Raw genomic sequence first — 19,027 nt, 5'->3', positions numbered from 1 at the left:
TTCTTTGTGTAGTCTTCAATTTCTTTTAAGAATGTCTTTTAATTTTACATGTATAGGTCCTTCACATCCTTTGTTAAGTTTATTTCTAGGTATTTGATCCTTTTAGTTGCAATTGCAAAAGTAATTGTTGTTTTTTTCATTTCTTTTTGTGAAATTTCATTGTGAGTATATAGGAATGCAATGGAATTTTGTACATTGATTTTGTATCCAGCAACTTTTCTGTATATGTTTATTGTTTCTAATAGTTTTTTTTTTTTTTTTTTTTTTTTTTTTTATTTATTTATTTATTTATTTATTTATTTATTTATTTATACCACATTAAAACTTTTTTTTTTTTTTTTTTTTTTTAATGTTTCTTCATTTATTGTATATGCCTTCAGGAACACTTCCATACATTTTATTTTATTTTATTTTTTTTTTTAATTAGTTTCAGGTGCACAAGACAAAGCAAAACTTAGACATTTATCATTTATATCCCTCACACTGTGTGAACCCCCCTCCCCCCATCCACTATCCCTCTGTACGTTCCCAAAACCTCTCACCTTCCCCTTATCCCCACCCCCCCACCCCTCTAGCAACCCTCTGTTTTTCCTCCATGTTTCCAAAACTGTTTCTGATTAGTTCATTCACTTATTCTTTTCTTTAGATTCCACATATAAGTGAGATCATATGGTATTTGTCTTTCTCTTTCTGACTTATTTCACTTAACATAATGTTCTCTAGGTCCATCCATGTTGTTGCAAATGGTAAGATTTCTTTCTTCTTTATGGCTGCGTAATACTCCATTGTATAAATGTACCACAGTTTCTTAATCCAGTCATCTACTGATGGGCATTTCGGTTGTTTCCAGGTCTTGGCTATTGTATATAGTGCTGCAATAAACATAGGAGTGCATAAAGATTTTTGAATTGGAGTTTTGGATTTCTCCGGATAGATACCTAGGAGTGGGATTGCTGGATCATAAGGTAGTTCCATTTTCAGATTTTTGAGATATCTCCAAACTGTTTTCCATAGTGGCTGCACCAATCTGCATTCCCACCAACAGTGCACCAGCGTTCCCTTTTCTCCGCATCCACGCCAGCACTTGTTGTTTGTTGATTTATTGATGATAGCCATCCTGACTGGGGTGAGGTGGTATCTCATTGTGGTTTTTATTTGCATTTCTCTAATGGTTAGTGAGGTTGAACATTTCTTCATATGTCTGTTTGCCATCTGTGTGTCCTTTTTAGAAAAATGTCTCTTCATGTCCTCTGCCCATTTTTTAATTGGGTTGTTTGTTTTTTTGGAGTTGAGTTGAGTGAGTTTTTTATAAATTTGTGATATTAACCCTTATCAGATATATCATTGGCAAATATCTTTTCCCAATCAGTAGGATCCCTTTTTGTTTTATTGATGGTTTCCTTTGCTGTGAAAAAGCTTTTTAGTTTGATGTAATCCCACATGTTTATTTTTCCTCTTACTTCCTGATATATCAGTAAAAATCTTACTCCGGTAATGTCTGTGAAGTTTCTTCCTATATTTTCTTCTAGGAATTTTATGGTTTCAGATCTTACATTTAAATCTTTAAGCCATTTTGAATTTATTTTTGTATGTGGTGTAAGGAGGTGATCCAGCTTCATCTTTTTGCATGTGTCTGTCCAAGTTTCCCAGCACCATTTATTGAATAGACTGTCTTTACCCCACCGTACATTCTTGCTTCCATTGTCATAGATTAAATGGCCATATAGGCATGGATTTATTTCTGGACTCTCTATTCTGTTCCATTGATCTATGGGTCTGTTTTTATGCCAGTACCATGCTGTTTTGATTACTGTAGCCTTGTAGTATAATTTGAAGTCAGGTATTGTTATACCTCCCACTTTGTTCTTATTTCTCAAGATTGTTGAAGATATCCGGGGTCTTTTGTTATCCCATATAAATTTTAGGATTATATGTTCTATTTCTGTGAAAAATGTCGTTGGTAGTTTGATAGGAATTGCGTTGAATATATATATTGCCTTAGGCAGTATGGACATTTTAACTATATTAATTCTTCCTATCCATGAACATGGTATGTGTTTCCATCTATTTGTATCTTCTTTCATTTCTTTCTTCAGTGTCTTATAATTTTCTGAGTACAGATCTTTTACTTCTTTGGTTAAATTTATTCCCAGGTATTTTATAGTCTTTGGAGCCATTGTAAATGGAATTGCTTTTTTAATTTCTCCTTCTGATGTTTTATTATTGGTATATACAAATGCAACTGATTTCTGAATATTAATTTTGTATCCTGCTACTTTACTAAATTCATCTATCAGCTCTAATAGTTTCTTGGTGGAGTCTTTAGGGTTCTCTAAATATAGTATCATATCATCTGCATATAATGACAGTTTTACTTCCTCCTTACCGATTTGGATGCCTTTTATTTCTTTTTCTTGTCTGATTGCTGTGGCTAGAACTTCCAGCACTATGTTGAATAGAAGTGGAGAAAGTGGGCAGCCTTGCCTTGTTCCTGATTTTAAGGGAATGGTTTTAGTTTTTCCCCATTGAGTATGATGTTAGCTGTGGGTCTATCATATATGGCCTTTATTATGTTGAGATATGATCCTCTATTCCCACTTTCTTAAGGGTTTTTATCATGAATGGCTGCTGAATTTTATCAAATGCTTTTTCCAATTGATATGATCATATGATTTTTATTTTTCATTTTGTTAATGTGGTGTATCACATTAATTGATTTGATGTTGAACCACCCTTGCATACCAGGGATGAATCCCACTTGATCATGGTGTATAATCTTTTTAATATATTGCTGAATTCTGTTTGCTAGTATTTTGTTGAGGATTTTTGCATCTATGTTCATTAGCGATATCGGCCTGTAGTTTTCTTTTTTGTGGTGTCTTTGTCTGATTTTGGGATCAGGGTGATAGTGGCTTCAAAAGTGTTTGGGAGTCTTCCTCCTCTGGATTTTTGGAAGAGTTTGAGGAGAATAGGTGACAATTCTTTTTGAACGTCTGTAAAATTCACCTGTAAAGCCATCTGGTCCAGGGCTTTTGTTTGTTGGGAGATTGTTGATTACTGATTCAATTTCCTTGGTGGTAATCAGTCTATTCAGGTTTTCTGTCTCCTCTTGAGTTAGCCTTGGGAGGTTGTATGCATCTAGGAAATTGTCCATTTCTTCCAGGTTGTCAAATTTGTTGGCATACAGTTGCTCATAGAAATTTCTTAGGATTTTTGTATCTCGTGTCTGTTGTCACTTCTCCTCTTTCATTACTGATTTTATTAATTTGGGTCCTCTCTCTTTTTTTAATGAGTCTGGCTAAAGGTTTGTCAATTTTGTTTATCTTCTCTAAGAACCAACTCTTGGATTCATTGATCTTTTGTATTGTTTTTCTGGTTTCTATTTCATTTATTTCCGCTCTGATCTTTATTATCTCCTTCCTTGTACTCCCTTTGGGCTTATTTTGTTGTTCTTTTTCCAGATCCCTTAAGTGTGAAGATAAACTGTTGATTAGTGATGTTTCTTGTTTCTTTAGGTAGGCCTGCAGTGCTATGAACTTCCCTCTTAGGACTGCTTTCGCTGCATCCCATAGATTTTGGGTCGTTGTATTTTCATTTTCGCTTGTCTCGAGATATCTTTTGATTTCTTCCTTGATCTCCTGTTTGACCCATTCATTATTTAGTAACATATTATTCAGCCTCCATGAATTTGTGTGTCTTCCAGTCTTTTTCCTGTAGTTCATTTCTAATTTCATAGCACTGTGGTCAGAGAAGACAATTGGTATGATTTCAATTTTCTTAAATTTATCCAGACTTGCTTTGTGGCCTAACATATGGTCTATCTTGGAGAATGTTCCATGTGCGCTTGAGAAGAACGTGTATTCTGCAGCATTGGGGTGGAATGCTCTGAAAATATCGGTTAAATCCAAGTGGTCCAATGTGTCATTTAAGGCTGTTGTTTCCGTATTGATTTTCTGTCTGGAAGACCTGTCCCTTGTTGTCAGAGGTGTGTTGAAGTCCCCTACTATGATAGTGTTACTGTTGATCTCCATCTTTATGTCAGTCAATATCTGTTTTATATATTTAGGTGCTCCTATGTTGGGTGCATAGATGTTTACTAGGGTTATATCCTCTTGTCGAATTGATCCCTTTATTATTATATAGTGTCCATCTTTGTCTTTTAATATTTTCTTCATTTTAAAGTCTATTTTGTCAGAGATAAGTATTGCAACTCCAGCTTTTTTCTCATTTCCATTTGCATGGAATATCTTACTCCAACCCTTCACTTTTAGCCTGTGTGTGTCTTTTGATCTGAGGTGAGTCTCTTGTATACAGCATATACAAGGGTCTTGCTTTCTTATCCATTCAGCCACCCTATGTCTCTTGATTGGAGCATTTAAACCATTTACATTTAAAGTGATTATTGATAAGTACATAGTTATTGCCATTTTTAAATTTGTGGATAAATTGTTTTCGTCTTTCTTCTATTTACAGAAGTCCTTTTAGTATTTCTTGCAATGCTGGCTTGGTGGTAATGAATTCCTTTAGCTTATTCTTTTCTGGGAAGCTCTTTATCTCCCCGTCAATTTTAAATGATAGCCTTGCTGGATAAAGCAACCTAGGTTGTAGGCCTTTGTTTTCCATCACTTTGAGTATCTCCTGCCACTCCCTCCTGGCCTTCAATGTTTCTGCAGAAAAGTCATTTGATAGTCTTATGGGAGTTCCTTGTATGTAACCCTCTGTCTTTCTCTTGCTGCTTTTAGGATTCTCTCTTTGTCTTTAATCTTTGCCATTTTAGCTATAATGTGTCTTGGAGTGGACCTGTTTGGGTTTATCCTGGTTGGAACTCTCTGCACTTCCTGGACTTGTATGTTGGTTTCCTTCATCAGGTTAGGGAAATTTTCAGACATTATTACTTCAAATATGTTCTCAATCCCTTGTTTCTTCTCTTCACCTTCTGGTATTCCTATGATCATGTTGTTGCGCTTGATGTTATCCCATAGGTCTCTTAAACCATCTTCATTGTTTTTTATTCTTTTTCTTTCTGTTGTTCTGTTTGGGTGATCTCTGCTAACTTGTCTTCTAAGTCGCTGATTCGATCCTCTGCTTCATCTAACCTGCTGTTAATTCCTTCAAGTGAGTTCTTTATTTCGGTAACTGTGTTCTTTAGTTCTAACTGGTTGTTCGTTATGATTTCTACATCCTTCTTGATGTCCTCTCTAAGTTCCTTAAACATTCTTATCATCAGTATTCTGAACTCTGTCTCTGACAGTTTGGTTACCTCTGCTTCATTTAGTTCCATTTCTGAAGGTTTCTTCTGTTCTTTTATTTGGGATATGTTTCTTTGTTTCCTCATTCTGGCTGACTCTCTGTGTTTGCTTCGATGTATTAGATAGGTGCCCTGGAGTTCTTAGTTCTTGCTGGATTAGTATATAATAAATGTCCTTTATATTTGACTTGCACTACTTCGTTCTTCTCCCCTACGTGTGCTCTAAAAGTGACTCTTGTGTTGTGTATATTGTCCTGTTAAAGAAGATCCTTAATTGCTGAGTAGGTGGAGTTAACTCCTAGGCTGACTAGTTGTAAGACTTGGCTTTGCCCACGCAGGGTATTCTGCTGCGTGAGGATTGACCGCTTAGATGTGGTTTGCCCTTTGGCCTCTATGTGCCTGTAAAGAATCCCCTCTGAGTGTATCACTTGTAGGTCAAACCCGGTAGTACTCTGGCTTGGTCTGGAGTTGGCCGCTGGGTATGTTGAATCTTGTGCCTCTTAAGCTGGGCACTGGTAGGGCAATTACAGAACAAAGCAAATCACCAAGCACAACAATAACAACAAGGAAAAAGTCAAATACATTCACATGTAAAAAAACAATCGACAACCCCCACTCGACATAGGCAAAGATGTCAAAAATATAAAGACAAATCAACACCGAACAAAAACAAACAAACAAACAAAAAACAAACAAACAAAAAACAAACAAACAAACAAAAAACACAGCGCCAGTTGTGGCTTAAGCCCACCAAGTAATCTCCAAGTTGTTCTCTGCTGTAGCACAGAATCCCCACTCGACACAGGCAAAGATGTCAAAAATATAAAGACAAATCAACACAGAACAAAAACAAACAAACAAACAAAAAACAAACAAACAAAAAACAAACAAACAAACAAAAAACACAGCGCCAGTTGTGGCTTAAGCCCACCAAGTAATCTCCAAGTTGTTCTCTGCTGTAGCACAGAATCCTCACTCGACAGAGGCAAAGATGTCAAAAATATAAAGACAAATCAAAACAGAAAGAAAAGAAAGAAAAAAAAAAAAAAGACAGCGCCAGTTGTGGCTTAAGCCCACCAAGTAATCCCCTTGCAGGTAGAGCCGGTCACCTGATGCCCAGAGTGACTCTGAGGCTGCAGCTTTAGATGCGTGGGGCTGAGGGTCTGGACAGTAGGTTTTACAAAGTCAGTGCAGTTTCTGCCCTTGCGCACATATGCACACCGAGAATAGCACCACCAGCCCTGTGTCCAGCTCTCCTGAGTCTTAGGGCACCTCTTCCCTGTGTGTGTGTGTGGGGAATTCCTCAGCTGCTGAAAGCTGAGTGCTGTATATACCACTTACTGCTGATCCCTGGGAGTGCCTCCGCCGATGTAATTGCCACGCCCTAGGCAGGCCAGAAAGTGTGGGGGCTGGGGATGGAAAGAGGGGTCTTCTCTTTCCCAGCCCAGCTGTGTCACACCCCACCCACAGGCCAGAAACGGTGGTATCTGGGTGGATGAGTCTTCTGTCTCCTAGTCCAGGGCAAACCACACTCTTCTCAGCCTCTTCCCTGGACCAAAGCCAGCGGCCAGTCTTCCCTTAGCCCAAACCCCAAGGCTCCTCTGTAATCTGACACTGCTCTTCAGATCAGGAGCCAGTTTAAGTCTCTGGAAGGGTGGGGGTAGGATTGGAAGAGCGGGGAGGGGCCCAGGTATGGAGTTTAATAGTCTCAAATGCTAGATATCCTCCCTCTGCGGGAGGGAGAGGTCTGCTCTGGGACGCAAAGTAGAGTCCGGCACTTGGCTTTGTGTTCTCTCTTTGTCCTGGGAACCCCTGCGTCTCTGCAGCTGGGGATGTGTTTCTAGGCTGGCTAGAAAGGGTGGGGGCTGGGGATGGAAGGAGGGTCTTCTTTCCCAGCCCCGCTGTCTTAACACTCTTGCAGGCCAGAAAAGGTGGTGGCTGGGGCGGAAGATTCCCAGCTCCTAGCCTCCTCCCTGGGCCCGCCTGTCTTCCCGGAGCCGCTCCAAGGCGCCTCTGTAATCTGCCGCTGCTCCTTAGTGCAGGGGCTAGATCAAGTCTCTAGAAAGGCGGGGCAGGGTCAGAAGAGCGGGGAAGGTGCCCAGGCACGGAGTCTGTGTTCCTTGTCCGGCCCAAGGACCAACTGAGGTTATTAGCTGAAGTTAATGCTGGATATGCTGCGCCTGCAGCGGAGAGGTCCGCTGTAAACGCCCACCTCGTGGCTTCCGGCTCTCCTCCGTCCTGGGATATCCTGCGTATCTGTAGCCGTGGGTGTGGGCTGGAATTTCACAGGCACAGGTGCGGAGCAGATTTCCACAACCCGAGGGTGGGGGCATTTCTACCGCCACAGGTGTGGACCGATCCCAACCCGCGTGTCTCCGCCCTTCCTTCTTCCCCTGCTCGCCCAATTTTTCCCCACCTGCAAGAAATCCCTGCGCGAGTCTCTTCGCTGTTCTGCGTGATGAGCAGAGAGTCCTTTGATGGGTTATAAGCTTCCCGTTTCTGATAAGATCCGACGGAGAACTCAAAAAGTGCGCCCCGCTGCCGCCATTGCTATGACGTCACTCCTCTAATAGTTTTTATTGACATCTTTAGGGTTTTCTATATAAAGAATCAAGTCATCTGCAAAAATGACAATTAACTTCTTCATTCCCAGTTTGGATATCCTTTATTTCTTTCTCTTGCCTGATTGCTCTGGCTAGGACTTCCAATACTGTGTTGAATAACAGTGGTGACAGGTGGCATCCCTGTCTTGTTCCTGATTTTAAGGAAAAGCTTTCAACTTTTCACTATTAAATATGATATAAGCTGAGGGTTTGTCATATATGGCCTTAATTATGTTGAGGTACTTTCCTTCTATATCCATTTTATTATGTTTTTAAATCATAAATGGATGTTATATCTCGTCAAATGCTCTTTCTGCATCTATTGATATAATCATATGATTTTTATTTTTTATTGTGTTTATGTGGTGTATCACGTTGATCGATTTGTGTATGTTGAACCATCCTTGTGCCCCTGGGATGAAACTCACTTGGTTGTGATGTATAATCTTTTTATTGTATTGTTGCACTCGATTTGCTAGTATATTGTTTAGGATTTTTACATCTGTATTCATCAGAGATACTGGTCTGTAGTTTTGTTTTCTCATGTTATTCTTACCAGCTTTTGGTATCAAGGTAATGTTGGCCTTATAAAATAAGTTAGGAAGTATTGCCTCTTCTTCAGTCTTTTGGAAGAGTTTGAGGAGGACTGGTATTACGTCATCTTTGAATGTTTAATAGAATTCACTAGTGAAGTCTTCTGGTCCTGGATTTTGCTTTTGGGGAGGTTTTGGACGATTGTTTCAATTTCCTAACTGTTGATTGGTCTATTTAGATTTTCCAGTTCTTTGTGATTCCATCTAGGAAGGTTATGTATGTACTTCTAAGAAGTTGTCCCTTTCTTCTATGTTATTGAATTTGGTGGCGTGTAGTCCTTCATATGTTTCTCGTATGATTCTTTGTATTTCTGTGATATCCATCGTAACCTTTTCTCTTTAATTTCTGATTTTGTTTATTTGTGCTTTTTCCCTTAGTGAGTCTGGCCAAGGGCTTGCCAATTTTATTATTTTTTTCAAAGCATCAGCTTTTTGTTGCATTAATATTTTTCTATTGTCTGCTCTAATTTTTATTATTTCCTTCCTTCTCCTGACTTTGGGTTTCATTTGTTCTTCTTTTCCTAGTTCTTTAAGATGTATTGTTAGGTTGTTTATTTGGGATTTTTATTGTTTCTTGAGATAGGCCTGTAATGGTATAAATTTCCCTCTTAATACTTTTAATGCAGCTTTTGCTGCATACAAATAATTTTGATACAATGTGTTTTTATTCTCATTTGCTTCTATTTATCTTTTAATTTCTCCTTTATTTCTTCTTTGACCCAGTCTTTCTTTAATGACATGTTGTTTAATCTCCACATATTTGTGGTTTTTCCTGCTTTTATTTTGTAGTTGATCTCAAATTTCAAATCCTTGTGGGCAGAGAATATTCTTGGTATGATTTCAATCTTCTTATATTTGCTTAGGCTAGTTTTGTGTCCCAATAAGTGGTCTATTCTTGAAAATGTTCCATGTGTGCTAGAAAAGAATGTATAGTCTGGTGTTCTAGGATGAAGTTCTCTATAAATGTCAATTATGTCCATTAGATCAAATGTGTCATTTAAGGCTGATATTTCCTTATTGATTTTCTGTTTTTGGATGATCTATCCATAGCTGTCAAGGGCATATTTAGATTCCCTACTATAATTGTGTTTCTGTCAGTTTCTCCATTTAGTTCTGTTAGTAGATGCTCTATATGTTTTGGTGCTCCCTGATTGGGAGCATGTATATTGAAAAGTGTTATGTCTTCTTGTTGTATTTTCGCCTTTATCATTATGAAATGTCCATCCTTGTCTCTTGTTACCTATTTTATCCCGAAGTCTGTTTCATCGGCTATAAGTATAGCTACACTTACTTTGCTCTGAATGTCGTTTGCTTGGAGTATCATTTTCCACCCTTTCACTTTGAGTCTGTATTTGTCCTTGTAGCTGAGATATGTCAGTTGGAGGTAGCATATGGTTGAGTTTTGTTTTTTGATCCAATCTGCTACTCTGTGCCTTTATGTTGGTGAGTTCAGTCCATTTGCATTTAGGGTGGTTATTGATATATGAGAGTTTTCTATAGCCATTTTCTCTTTTCTGGAGTTTTCTGGTAGCTTGGTGTCTCCTTTCTTTTTTTGCCTTTGTATTTCTGTCTGTTATTTTATTTTGGTGGTGTTTTATGATATTTTCTCTCTGTTTCCTCTTTTTTCATGTTATGTGTCTCAGTTCTGTATTTTTTTTTTTGAGTGATTAGTATTAGGTTTATATAAAAGACAGTTCCATATATACAACAGTCCTTTTTCTAAAGCATGCTTCTTATTTCCATTCCCCTTTGCAAGTTCGGACCTTTACTCCCTCCCCTTTTATGTTTTTGTTGTCATAAATTATCCCTACTTTTGCTGTGAGTTGATTTCTGAGTTGCAGTAGCAAATTATCTTTTTCTTTCTTTTTTTATGTTTTTATCTTCTTACCCTTATGTTATGTTTAAGTGTATAGTGCCCTGTTCTGTGTAGGAGTTGCCATTTCCTGCTTCTGTCTGTCCGTTAGCAATCTTGCTCATGGTTTTGTATCCTTTTGTATTTGTGTTTTAGGTCGAATAGGTCTCCTTCAGTATTTCCTGTAATGCAGGCCTTGTGGTGGAAAATACCCCCAGGTTCTGTATATCTGGAATGGTCTTTATTCCTCCTTCATATTTAAAGGATAACTTTGCAGGATATATTATTTTTGGCTGGAAATTTCTCTCTTACAATAGTTTCAGTATTTGATTCCACTCCCTCCTGGCTTGTAGAGTTTCTGCTGAAAAAGCTGATGATAATCTAATGGGGTTCCCTTTATAGGTTACAGCATGCCTTTCCCTGGCTGCCTTGCAAATTCTTTCTTTGTCATTAATTTTTGACAGTTTCAAAATAAAGTGCCTTGGAGAAGGCCTTTTGGGATTGAGGTAATTTGGTGGTCTATTTGCTTCTTGGCTTCAAGGAGCCAGTTCTTTTCATAGGTTTGGGAGGTTCTTGTCAGCTATTTGTTTGAATAGACTATCGGTACCCTTCTCCCTCTCTTCTCCTTCTGGTATGCTCGTTATTCTTATATTGATCATTCTGTTACAGTCAGATAGTTCTTGTAGAGTTCTTTCATTTCTTTTAACTCTCAAGTCTTTCTTTTCTTCTATCTGTGTCATTTCCAGATTTCTGTCTTTGATATCACTAATTCTTGTCTCCATTTGGTCAGCTCTATTTCCTAAGCTTGCTATTTCATTCTTCATCTCTTTTATTGAGTTCTTCAGCTCCAGAATTTTTATTTGGTTCTTTTTTAAAATTTTAATCTCTTTTGTAAAATATTCATTTTGTTCATTGATTTTATTTCTGAGTTCATTAAAGTGCCTGTCTGTGTTTATTTGCAACTTGTTGAAGTTTTTCAGAACTGCAATCTTGAATTCTCTGTCATTTAAGTCATATATTTCCATGTCTTTAAGTTCACTTTCTGGAAATTTTTCATTTTCTTTCTGAGCTGCCTTGTTACCTTGGTTATTCATGACAATTAATGAATTATTTTTTCTCTTCATGGGCATCTACAGGAGTAGATTCTGCAGCAGGTTGATATAAAGAGGTTTTTCTTTTGCTTTTCCAGTATGTGGTGCTGGAATGTTTTATTTTCTCCCTCTTCCATTGTTTTGGCTGCTCACAGGTTGGGAGATTTCCTTGGGAGATGAGTTTCTCTTCTGTGACCAGGTTGCCTCAATTTCAGGGCACTATCCCTGTGGGAGGATGCAGTGGGCAATGGGGTTCTGAGCCTCTGAAATACCAGTGTTGCCCCTGCAACCCGATGCAGAGTTGTGCATCTCAGCAGACCTCAGTGCCCCCACTGCGGTCAGCCTAGAAAGGTGGGTTGTCATAGGCTGGGAGAGTTGGGCTGGGAGAGAGCCTGCGGCCCTGCCCTCTTCTGAGCAGTCGTGACTGCTGGACCACAGCTGCCTCATCCCTACAGCTCCTTCCTTGTCACTGGAATTGCTGCACTGCACTGTGCGTCCTCCACTCAGGAGCTGTCTCTGCAGTTCTCAGGACTGTAGATATTCTGCTCTTTAATTTGACACTGCTACCAAGTTTCTTCTTTCTGGGGCCCGCTCCTAGCACTGGGACGGTGCAATGGAGGCGGCCAAGCTCCATGGCTTTGTTTTCTGCCTGGTGGTGAGGCACTGCAGTTGTCAGAGCCCTTCTGTATTTTGTCTTTGCCCCAAGGTCTCTGCCCCAATTGCTGGGTTCAGCCGTATTATATACTGATTCCCTCAGGCAGGGTTGCTGGGGCCACAGAAGATGCTCCTGCCATCTCAGTCCTCTCCCGAGACTGCAGTGAGCTCCGGGCTGGGTCCCATGGCCCCCGTCTCTGCTCTTCTCCCTTGCCTCCTCCCCTGTGTGCCCCGATTCGCCCACCTTCAGATGTTTCGATGCACAGATCTCTCAGACATGTTTGTGTGTTGCATAGGGAGTCTTTTGTTGAATTATAGCTGTTTAATTTGTTGTAATTTCTAGGGGAGATATCAAGGCGAACCCCTCATGGCGCCGTGTTTCTGACATCACTCCTATGACTTGGCTCTCTCATCTAATTACACAATTCTTACGTGACCGATTTTATTTTATTTTATTTTTTGGCCACACATCTGCCTTTTTTGTGGGCAGCCAGGGGGACACTTCCAGCCATAGTTAAAAAAATTAAGTTACAAAAGCAGGGATTTGGTGAAGCTGCCAGTTTGGAATCCTTAGGAGCTCATACATAGATGCTGACCCAGAGCAGCAGGAAGAGGGGACCCCAAAGTCTATGAAGAGCAAGTCCACCAAGGAGATGAGGAGCTCTTTGTAGCTCCCGAGTGTAATTGGTGGAGGTGACCTCATAAACAAAGAACCAGGATGGGAAAAACATGCCAGTGGCAGACAGCGCCACGGTCAGATGGGGCGAAACAGCAAGGTGACCCCGGCTGGTGTATCTGCTTGTGGCCTCCAGCTCCACTTTGCTGGGCGCTAGGTAATCCGCCGCTCCACAACTGGAAGTGTGACATTTATTTTTCATGTTTTATTTTCTTAATCTCCTCAGTACACTGTCTTAGGTATACCAGATGCTCAGTTAATGTTTATTGAATGAATAAATGTTTGTGCTTGTAGATCTCAATAATTAGGATAATTAGTTTGGGTTTATGAAGCATATGAGCTTGAGAAGCTGATAAGAAAATGATGCGTGTGTTAATTTAATGAGATCACCTTATTAAGAAGACTGAGACCTTTATTTATATTATACTTTAAAATCTTTACATTTAAGTTGGGTTTTGATTTTCCTGGAGAAATTTTTGAAAGTGTAGAGTTCTGATATTTTAAATGGGAATATTAAGACTTTCAACATGATGGACCATGATAAAGAGAGGGCTCCAAGCATCCTGGTGAATAAAAATACTCATATAGCTAACAAGCTCTGCTGGAATTATAGCTGCCATTCCATAATAAACCCAGTCTGCAGGGGCTTGAACATACAAATATAATAATTGCAAAATTTCATTGTTAAGGAGATTTGGTCAAACCGTAGACTGATATGGTTAATCGGTGGAGATGTACTAGGACAGGGGAATTTTAAGCCAACATTGAATAAGGAGGAAGCCTTGTGTTCTAGTGGTGAAGGGAGACTATTCTTGCACAGAAATGGGTGAGGCAAAGAATCAGAAGGAAGGTATCGCTGATGCAATGGTGGTTATAGACTAGGGATGACTTATTCCTACTGGGTGTGTGTTGTGATCCCCATTTGATTATTGATTACTGTCTATTATCAGATTTCTCAAGCAGTTTTTATATGTTTCATCCATATACATAGTCTCTGTCTTCTTTCTGTCTTTGCTTTATCTTTTTATATCAACATTTTGGGAACTAGATTTTGGCAACAATATTATTGTAGAATATTATTAGAGAATAGCAGTATAAAATGTGTTTGTGTTGTTATTTTGTTCAGTCTTAATCTAGCTCTCAGTTTTTATTGATACCTTTAGCTTTTTATCATAGTATACCTTGTCTCTCTTCTTTTTTTTATCCCCATCTTCTTTCTCTTTATTTTTCCTCTTCTCCCTTTCATCTGCTTTTCTTCCTTTTCCCAGATTTCTTAATCTGATAATTGCTCAGGAATTTTTGTTCAAGGAGGTCAAAATGCTTCTATCTATGTTATTTTGTTTATGCTCAAGACAAATGTAACAGAAAGGTAGAAGGCACAAGAAAACTACATTCCCACAATTCTTGAGCTACAATGTGTTTTGGAATTCAGAATTTTAAGGATTTTAGATAAGTAATGTAATTTTATAAAAGTAAATTCTATATTATGTTACATTTTTAGTAGTGTCTCGGCAGCATCCCCTGCTCAAAAATAACACTATTTTTAGTGAAACAATATTCATAAAAAATAGAAAAAATAAAGACTAAAAAGACTCAGGTAAGAATTGCTACCAAATGAATTTTGGTGCCAAACATATGAGAAAATATATTTTCAAAAAATTTCAGAGCTTTCTGGATTCCAGAATTGTGAAGTCGGGATTGGGCGCTGTTGTTAGGCCTTGCCCAGACCAGCAACAGTGGTCTCCATCCCCACCCATGTCCCCATGACATTTCCTGTCCCTGTGTGCTCCAGTGCCTGATACATGCACCTATGGCTCTGCCTGAAGGCATTCCACATTCCATAGCAGCAAGAGCATGCCCTGCTCCAGCATGAGGCACCCCACAGTTCCAGGGGTTAGCACCCCAAAGGGAGCAGTGCTCAGTTGCAGGTGGGAGTTGGTGAATACACACCCTGATTTCTGAACCCCTCAGGTGGTTCCCTGCAGTCTCCCCATGTTCCCAGAGGGAAGCAGCCCCGATTGCCCACACTGGTAATCTGTTCACCAGTGTACCCTGTATTGCTTTTTTCCGCATCCTACCTCACTTCCCCACTCCCTTATAGTTGCTCCTGATATCACTTACCATGTAGATTACTTGCACTCAAATCGTCCTCTCAGGGTCTGCTCTGGGATTGGGAGTAACCCATGCTAAGACATGAACCCCCAAATAGAGCCTGGATCTTGGATTAAAGAACAGTGTTCTTGCAGACTTTCATGTGGTTGTTAACCACTGTTATTCATTTTAAATTTCTTAACTGAGAGTTACGGGATTTTATTAGAGTAAGAGGAACATGTTACCAATTTATAACTGCCACTGTTCATGTTTGTACATACTGCTGGCTTTCCTGCTGCTGCTGCTGCTGCTGCTGCTGCTGCTGCTGCTGCTGCTGCTGCTGCTGCAGTTTCCTGTTCCCACTTCCCCTATTGTGAGTACACTGTCACTTTGAAAATCCTGGCTATGATTTTAAAAATCTTAGCTGATAATTATTTTAAGTTTTTGCTCCCATTCTCAGTGAAAATGCTTATTCTTCTGTCTTTAAGGCACAAAGGAATTGATCTCTAATGGTTAATTCTCTGGCTGATCCATGAGGTTAGCAGGGTGATTTGGTCTGGAGAAGCCTTTCTTGCACCCTCAGATTTCATCATGTTGGTTGTGCGGCTGAGTCTGGCTCTGTTATTTGTTGCTGTAAATGATTTTGTGTTCCCTTTCTACTGAATTGCTTGAGTTACAAGTTAAAGTTCTTGACACAACTTTAAATCCATTTTTTAAAAAGTGAAATTCGTTTATAGAGGAACTGAAATCATTAATTACGTTGTAGCTCCTTGTCCGTTATATGATACACGTATCGCTGTGGGTATAGTGCTCTAAACATCTGCTCAATAGTCCCTTATAGCAGCACAAGAATGCTTTTACATGACTGCAATAAAGTAGCAGATGCTTCTTAACAACAACTTCCCAATTCATTTAGGAAACAAGTCAGTTCTGGATTTGGTTTTTCCTCTAAGTGTGGCAACTGTGCAGGCAAACGATTCCAAAGAGGTTAGAACTGACAAATCAAGTCATTCTGTATAATTTTTAGGATGCTGCAAGTTAGTCTAAAAGCCTTATCTAATAGCACTTTAATAAAATTAGCACGTTTCTTACTATGCAAATAATTCTTTATCATTATAAGTAACCAGAAAAATACATTAATTCAGCATTACCAGCATAAGCTTCTTTTATTTTCTTTAGAAACTTCTGTTCCATGTTGATTTATCATTAGCATTATAAATAGAAAAAGTGGTTGCATGCCCAGGATTGGTAACAGGGAGACCTGAGGGTCCAGCAATTGGAAATCAAATGCAGTTCCTTCCAGGAGCAATTTCTGTCTCCTCTGAGACAGATCATGAGACATTGGTGATGTCCACATGTCCCTTTGCACCTGCCTTGGCAGGGCTGGCCTTCTTAGTACAGCAGGCCAGTCGTCCCTAGGGTTTGTTCTGACGTGTGCCAGAGAAGCCACCGCTGCTGCCCCACGATCCCCTCTTCGCCGTGTCCTGTTCTCTGATACAGAAGCTGCATAGTCAGTGGTTCATTAAGATTTTCCTGTTCAGGAAAACTTTTCAATGGCAAAGACTCTTGGCAGGCTAACCATGTCCAGCCTGTAATGTTTTGTTGTTAAGTGTATCAGGTCCCTTTCCTCTGCAGATCAGATCAGAAGGGTTGGATTTGGGAGCTTTGTATGAAAGAGGAAAACAAGGTCATGACAAGATAGATGTAGGGGATGCCAAAGATCATTTTTGCCTTCTTCATAATTTTGTTTAACAATGGTCTGAGTGACAGCATAGAGTCTTTAAAGGATGCACGCAGCTAGAGGGCTTGCAAAACAATCCACTGCCATGTGGGAAATCACATTAGGGCCACTATTGATACGGACTTTTTAAATGAAGCTTTACTAATATATAAACATGGATGCATGCTGGGTCTTCATGCAGTTCATTTGTCAGATGACCAGGTATCACACATGTTGCTCAAGATAACAGCAAGGCAGCAGTGGTAGCCAGGCAATAGGACGGAGCTGACAGTGGTGGCCTCACTCCTTCAGGGGCTGGTGACACACTGCGGTTACTATGCCCTGCGTTACCCTGGATGCTGTCGTCCAGTCTGAGTTAACACCCTCCTACTTGGCAGACTATGGGCTTTAATGATTCCTCCTTTAAAAAAAAGGGAAAACTCTAACAAACAAAAATGTAGCAGTATGTAAAAACAGCAGTATAAGCAAATCATTCAAAAAATGGCTCTCCAAATTTGAAATTAAGATTACGTGAGATAGGATTTATATTTACTATTGTTAATAATGACCCTCGACCTGCATGTATGTTGTGCCTGACAGTAGCATGAAGCCCTGTATGTTGGTTAACAACTCACTGAAAAGTATCTAGAATATGAAGAGCAACCTCTAACAACTACAGAAGGGGATTGAAATGTGAGCGTCATGATTTACTAAGCACAGCCAGTGACAGACGTCTTCTATGTGGATCTGTGGATCTTTCTTAGCTATCGCTACCATTATAATCACTATCAAAAAAAAAAAAAAAAGACCTTTGAAATGCTGTATCACAATTAAGATTTAAAACAAAACCGAAAAGTACAGCATATTCAAATTGCTTTCATTAAAATATTACTGGTGAAGAAAGTATCTTCACTGTTAATAAATAAAATAACTATATTTGTCCGTAATACTTTATTTACCGTGTTGATTTACACCTTTGGAACCCTGGGCTGTTTGTCTAGGTGCAGATTAGAATGGGATTTTTTATCAAGAGAAAGGAAATCACCTCTGGCTCTTCAGAGTCGGTTTTGAATTAAGGCTGCTGCCCTTAAGTGTAGGAGAGGCAGGACTGCTCGGCAGGCAGGATCCTGCATTTGGAGTCTGGGTGTCTGATCACCTAGGATTGTGTTCAGGCCTGGCTCTCGGCAGCACTGGCTCTGAAGCCAGGGGCCCAGTGAAAGGCAGGAAACTGGGTGCTCATTTGCATGCTATTTATAAGTGTGACCATTTTAAAGTGTTAACTTTTTCAACAGATACTTTAAAAATCAACATTTTTGCAACAGTATTCAGCCTCAACCACTAGACCAGAAAGCTGAGTGCAAAATGGGCAAGATGCCCATAGAAGGCATGAGGGCAAGGGGACAGCCAAGGTCCTTTCATGCTCAGAACAAAGCAGGGTGGGAAGGCCACTGCTGTCGGTACCCAGATCGTCACCTAACTAAAATAATTACTTGGGAGATATTTTTCCTTCATCTTTGTCTTATCCTTTAAGGTTTTCCATTTTAACATGTTGTATAATATATATGGTATATTCTACAGAAATACAGGTTCATAATTGATGAAAAGGTAAATATACACATATTAAAGATAAGTGCTTAAATTTTTTGACTCCTGGAGTGACAGTCAAAAAATATTCATAGACCTCTGATTTATAAATGAAAATGGCAACAGGTTATACTCGCTCCATTTATCTTATTTAACAAATACTGTTTGAATGCCTACTATTTGTCCAGTACAGTTCAGGATGCTTGGGATACCTGAGTGAGTAAGGCAGGCGCACACCCTGGCATCCAGGCACTCCCATTCTAAGGGCTGTGTGAGTTGCCATATCAGGAGAAGCCATTCCCTGACCTCAGACCAGGTAAGGCCCGAAGATGCATCCTTACACTCTTATAGCACTTGTAGCAATATAATCAAATAATTGTCTATGCAATGATTTGTTTTCCCCCACCCTCCTTCTCGTTATAAGCTAAGTGAGAACAAAGATTGTGTCTGTTTTATTTCCCAGTATCACTCCAGTGGTGGCACCAAGCCCAGTGCAGTAGATGCTCGATGAGCATTAGTGAACAAATGTGTATGTGCTCTGTCCACACACACGCCTCACATGTGTGCACACATATGTGTGTGACCAAAGCTGAGAACGAAACTTGAGGGGCGTTCTCAAGCAGAAACTATTGCTGAGGGTAGGAGGACGTGTAGTGAACAAAACAAAGTGTACAAGGAGACGTTTTAGTGGGCTGCAAGAAGTTGGTTAGGAAGACGTGGGGGCGGTTAAAGGTAACAAGGGTGACAGACTGTAGGTGATAAGGCAGTCTGGTGAACTTGGATAATAAAAGCGTTCCTAAAAATCTGTCTGGGTGGATGTTATGATCGTTGAACTAAAAATAAACCTTGGGAAATGTGATTAGGATATTAAAAAGGGTCAGTGCTACATACAACTAGTTTATACCTGAAAGAGCT

At 39.6% G+C, this 19,027-nt stretch overlaps 1 protein-coding gene and 1 pseudogene across 1 annotated transcript in view; one reads left to right on the top strand and one right to left on the bottom strand.

The window, feature by feature from the left end:
• Positions 1-19,027, top strand: part of ATG10 (autophagy related 10) — a 334,391-nt gene that overhangs the window by 226,487 nt on the left and 88,877 nt on the right. The gene's annotated exons all lie outside the window — the stretch shown is intronic.
• Positions 12,620-12,919, bottom strand: LOC109455058 (dolichyl-diphosphooligosaccharide--protein glycosyltransferase subunit TMEM258; annotated as a pseudogene).

Source organism: Rhinolophus sinicus, linkage group LG03 (genome assembly GCF_036562045.2).
Source record: "Rhinolophus sinicus isolate RSC01 linkage group LG03, ASM3656204v1, whole genome shotgun sequence".
Classification (NCBI taxonomy): Eukaryota; Metazoa; Chordata; class Mammalia; order Chiroptera; family Rhinolophidae; genus Rhinolophus; species Rhinolophus sinicus.
Note: the sequence above shows the minus strand (reverse complement) of the source record. Positions and strands in the feature narration are given on the sequence as shown.